We start from the raw sequence: 6,000 nt of genomic DNA, 5'->3' as shown, positions 1-6,000 counted from the left end.
TTATTAGTACTTCATAACAAATAACTGCATGTAGCTCAAGTTAAAAACTCATTTAATTTCTACCAAAAACATGATTCAATTTTGATTTGAGGATTGTTAGTATATTTCCTTAATTCTGCTAATGAATTTTGTCTTGTCTAAATTAATTCTAATGGTATTAACCAAACTTAGCATTCCATAATGTGTCTGAGAGTCATTATAAGATTGAATAAGATACATTTTTCACCAAGCTGTTCTACCTTTGGAGAGATCTGGAAAATATCATATAATCTTGACTTGTTCTAAAGATCATTACTGCTACTGGCATAATTGAGACCATGTTTCTGTGTGACAATTTCAAACTATAAGCCATGCTTGGCACCTAGAATATACCTAGAGTTTTAGCCAAAATTCCAGCTTGTAGACACTTTCCTTTGAACCATTATGCAATTATGTTGAAAATCAATGCCTAAAACTGAAAGCTGTTTTCTCTGTTTTTCATTTCATTCAAAATATATCCTTTTTACATCAGGCAAAAAACCAAATCCAATGAAAATCTCTTTAACTTTGACTTCCATATTTTTGTCTGGTAGTTCAATATTTTGATAATAAATATTGGGGGGTTTTTTGAATTGTATTTTATTTATTTTTTTATACAGCAGGTTCTTATTAGTTATCCATTTTATACATATTAGTGTATATATGTCAATCCCAATCTCCCAATTCATCACACCACCATAAATACTATTCAACATGATTTTTGCTACAAACTAGTTGAACTGTGTACTATTTCTTTTTTTATTGTAGGTATAATACATTCTCTCACTTTAATGCCCTTTATGTTAATATCATTCTGAATTATCTTAGATAGTAATAGTCCGTCTTAATATTTTACCTGTCTTAATATTTGATCATTCTACCATCATATTTCTAAATCATCTCTATTAAAGCTAGTCATTTTCCACTGTTTTTTTCCAATGGAAAAATTTTCCAAATTTTCCCAAAAATATTGTACTGCTATTGCCACAAAACGCTATTGTGCTTAGCTAAATATTGAAGAAACATTATTAATCTTTAAGAGCAACATTGCTCTATTTTGGCAATTACTTGTCTGTGTTGAATACTATTGATTTCTTATTGTTTATTCACTTACCCCTACCCTGTCCTAGTAATTGCTTTTGTGTGTGTATTTCTGCGCAAGCGATATTTCCTGTTTTATTCTTTTATTTGCTAGTTTAAATGTTTCCAGTTATAAATGAAGTCCAAAGTTGATCTTTAAGATTGGTTGTGAGAAATGTAATGGTAGAAACAAAATATTTTGCTTTGGAATTTATAATATAAAAAAAAAACCTGTTTCTCCGGGGGCGTGGGGGGAAAGAATGGGAAGTTATTGTTTAATGGGTACAGAGTTTCAGTTTGGGGTGATGAAAAAATTTTGGAGATGGATAGTGATGATGGTTGCACAATAATATGAATATATTTAATGCCACTGAGCTATACACTTAATGCATAAAATGGCAAATTTTATATTATGTACCTTTTGCCACAATTTTTAAAAAACCCATTTCTATTGTTTCTCCATTTGAAATAATTTTGACAAATTTAAATAAAAATATTCTGTCAGCATAATAGAAAGGAAAATTGTGATAGTAAATTTGAATAGGATTATGTTTTGTTAGAAATATTTTCATGTTCTTAGAATGATGATTACTACTTTCCAGAATTAACACCCAGTAAACACAGTAAATCATCAAGAACTTTTGTGTTTTCCTGCCTAATTTACCAACTGCATGAATATTTTTTTTTCATATTATAACAGGCAGTCCAGGGTTGCATTTGTTGCTTCTGAATCATAAATTTGACATGAGTAATTCTTTTTTTATTAAAATTATTTTGATCATTTACATCATCTAGTAAATAGTATAATATGTCTGGTTTCAGCTGACTTATTTAAGTTGAAAATTAGATGATAAATTTTTATAATTTTATAATGCTTATTTTTATTATTTTGATTAGTAACTACAGCATAATTAAATATTTAGTAACGTCTCATTTGTGGATTTTATCTGTCATATTTGACAGAAGTCTATTCATTTTTTTTAAATATCTTTATTGGAGTATAATTGCTTTACAATGGTGTGTTAGTTTCTGCTTTATAACAAAGTGAATCAGCTACACATATACATATATCCCCATATTCATTTTTATTGTTAGAATTTTAAAAACTTGAGAAGACCAACTCTTGGAAGATTTCCTATTTTTTTCTTTTCTGCATCTTATTTTTGAGTTCCATTTACATATCTTTTATTGCTATCATGATCTCAACTTGAGATCAATAACCTAAAGGTTTAAAAAATAAAATGTAATTGCATTTAAAGAATTCAGAATTGAATATATTTTATCAAAAATGCATATTAAACAGAAAATGTCAAATTTTAAAAATTATATTCCATATATGTGTTGGTTAGTAAGTTATTTTCTCAATAATATGTGATTGCAGCAGTTGGGAGATAGTATCCTGAAACAATGGAGTTCTATCCAAGAGGGTGCAGTCTATGCTTGAATCAGTGACAAATTCATTACAATATTTACTCCTATAGCCAGAATACTGGTCTTCGAATCAAGGCTAAATACGGTAATAGTTCTTCTCATACTACATCTTACAATCCACTTACAGAATTTCTTTTCGTTTCCATTTCCTGCAACTTGGAGTTATGTTGCTTTGGAGCTCTTAGTTTCTAAAGGAGGGATTGCCTCTACCAGGGGTCATGACAAGAAGTCCAGTGAACTGGACAGCTTTTGGCCGTTCTGGACTTTTCATTGTTTTGAACCAACAGGCAAAGAAAACAGGGCTGGATGCCACATCTAATGGATGTGGTATTAATCAAGAAGAAATTAGAATCCTCTTTACAATGGAGGTATGGTAGACTGTATCTGGCACCCTGTAGATTCCCTGAGGTACATTTAATTATTTCCATATCAAATAGTAAAAGTTAATGAAAAACTATACCCGGGGGAAAAAAAAAGAGGTAGAAACACTGCAGATTCAGACTCTTTAGGAATGAAGTTTGAGATCACCTCACCACGTAAAGAACCCCAATTAGCCAAGATTCTGACAGGGGGGCAAAGGTAACATAAAGTGAATAGTGAAAGAGGAATAACTATGTCCTCATGGCTAATGACTGGAACGAGGGATTTAAACTCTAGGCATAGATAGTATCCTTTGCTGTTTATGTGTGCACGTCACCTTATTGTTTTCCATAAGGTTGGTTGGCATTGTTTAATCCTGCCGTTTAATCTTTAGGTTACAGAATACTCAGGTGGAAACTTGACTGATTTTTAAGGAGGTATAAATAATTTCCAGAGACAAATACTGCAATTGTCACAGAATACACTAAAGTACCTATACTGAGTAGCAATATCTGTTCACATATATATATGTATATATATATATATATATATATATATATATATATACATACATGTATATATATATATATCTCCTTTTACAAGAGAAAGTGAGAGTTTTGTTTAAGGAAGAGATGTATTTTGGTAGGCTAAAAAAAACTGTTATTGTTACAAGAAAGTTCAAATATATGCAGAAGATAATATGAGTACTCAAGGGGTATGAACCATGTAGGTTACTTACTAAGTTTTTGGTTCTCTGCTTCAAAATCACCCTTTTCTACACTATACTTTTATGCTGAGTCTAGGACTTGGCAATGCCCATCTCTTCTTTGTCAGCTGGTTCCCTGTTAGGTTGTCCCAGTAGGGGCACTAGGGAAGACTGGAAAGCAACCGGAAGAAGAAGGACTAGGGTCTCTTATGACTTTAATCCCTGTTGCTGTCAGAATCTCTCTGGCAATGTTTCTGCACTAGTAGTGGCTGCGGGCCTCAATTTCCTTTGTTATTGTTGTTGCTTGTTTCACATTCAAAACCAACCAAACGGGCTTCCCTGGTGGCGCAGTGGTTGAGAGTCCGCCTGCCGATGCACGGGATGCGGGTTCGTGCCCCGGTCCGGGAGGATCCCACATGCCGCGGAGCGGCTGGTACGGTGAGCCATGGCCGCTGAGCCTGCGCGTCCGGAGCCTGTGCTCCGCAACGGGAGAGGCCACAGCAGTGAGAGGCCTGCGTAAAAAAAAAAAAAAGAAAGAAAAAAAAAAAAAACCCAACCAAACTAAAATGGAGCCACCTATGTCAGGGACAAAATGAAGATGATCAGCTCAGGCACATAGAGGAATCTTAACCTAGCCTTATAGGAATTTACAACACTTTTCAGACAGCAGCAGAGAACACCAGCCACTCCCCAAATGCCAAGTCTGTTCATGCCATCTCTGGACTTCCTTATTGCCCTGGCTCAGCTACTCTGATCCAAGTAAGAAAGAAGACCACTAGGTAACCAATCAGCTGAAAAAGCCGAATAACTTCCACATGGATTCCTTAAAAATCCCTTAGTCTGTGAGCAACTTGGAATTCAATGCTCCCTCAGCCTTGAGTTTCCTGGCTTGCAGGTCAAAAGCCTTGCCATAAACTCATCTTTATGTTTTGTTTTATTCAGTATGAAGAATTTGGTTTTGTGTCCCTTCAGAGATATCAGCTCCAGAAAGCCAGTGTAGTCTCCACATATCTTAGTTCCAGCTCCATGGGGGCACTCTTCCAAGCTCCTGAAGAACTGGCTTTAAAGTTTTATGTCCCAGCTCTGTAGGGCTCCATATAAACTTCTAGGTTCTAAACACCCAATCTCTTTTCTTTGTTCTCCCAATCCTAGGAGTATTGGCTGATTTAAGCAGTAACTATCTCTGTGTTATTCAGTGTTATATTTTTGCTCTTTTTCTTCTCTAGAATCTATTTAACTCATTTGGCATATTGAATTCTTTCTGTGAAAATAACTGGTGTGTATTCTGTTTTCCTGATTGCACCCTGACTACTATGCTATTAAATATAAATATATATTCTGTGAAATACTCAAATTCTACATTAACATTAATTTTATCTTTAAAAGATAATATGAAATCTTATTAAATATTTTATAAAAATTATCAATTATAGTATTCAATATCCATCTAGTTATGTTTAGACCTAGGCATATGCATATTTAAGAGTAATATAAATAAATTGTCTAATGTTGCAAAATGTTTCTCAGCCATCATGGGCAACTGTGGTAAATATCGCCCAAATTAAAGACTACTGCCAGAGACATTATTTTAAATACCAAGCAAAATAATAAAGTGAATGCTTGGCATTACTGAGGCCGATACTTTTTTACACAGGAATTTATTTCTTCATGCTATCTGAGAGGAAAGATTTGGTAAGAAAATTTGCCATTTTTCTTATGTGAACAATGACACAGCTCAATCCTCCCCACTTAGTAATAACTGTGTTCTTCTCTTACATCTGCAGCAGGACAACTTGCAGGCCTCATGGCATTTGTACACAATGACCTGTTTTGAGGTCGTAGGGCAAGAGATGTGGAGAAGTACTTTCTGTGGTATGTCAATGGTCATACTCTGCCAGTGCTAAGCATAATATCCAAGCACACAGTTGTCTATGTGTGGTTCAAAACAACTGTGTGTGCATGTGTGTGTGAGTGTGCATGTGATAACATGGGGACCTATAAAACATGGGAACCAGAGCAGGAGCTCCTCTTACCTGGGGCCCGAGGACATTACAGTTCAACTTTAGTGTAATGAGATACTGCAGTATTTAGTAGATTTTGTTTTAAGACTCCATCATCTTTTTTTTTTTTTTTTTGCGGTACATGGGTCTCTCACTGTTGTGGCCTCTCCCGTTGCGGAGCACAGGCTCTGGATGCGCAGGCTCAGCGGCCATGGCTCACGGGCCCAGCCGCTCCGCAGCACGTGAGATCTTCCCGGACCGGGGCACGAACCCGTGTCCCCTGCATCGGCAGGCGGACTCTCAACCACTGTGCCACCAGGGAAGCCCCCCCCCATCATCTTTTTTGATCTTTTCCTGTCCCGTATGTGATTTCTTTCTTTTCTTTACTAAGCATCAACTTCTCTT

Source organism: Mesoplodon mirus (assembly GCF_964341445.2).
Source record: "Mesoplodon mirus genome assembly, chromosome: 2".
NCBI classification, from domain to species: Eukaryota; Metazoa; Chordata; class Mammalia; order Artiodactyla; family Ziphiidae; genus Mesoplodon; species Mesoplodon mirus.
This window is presented reverse-complemented; position numbering follows the sequence as displayed.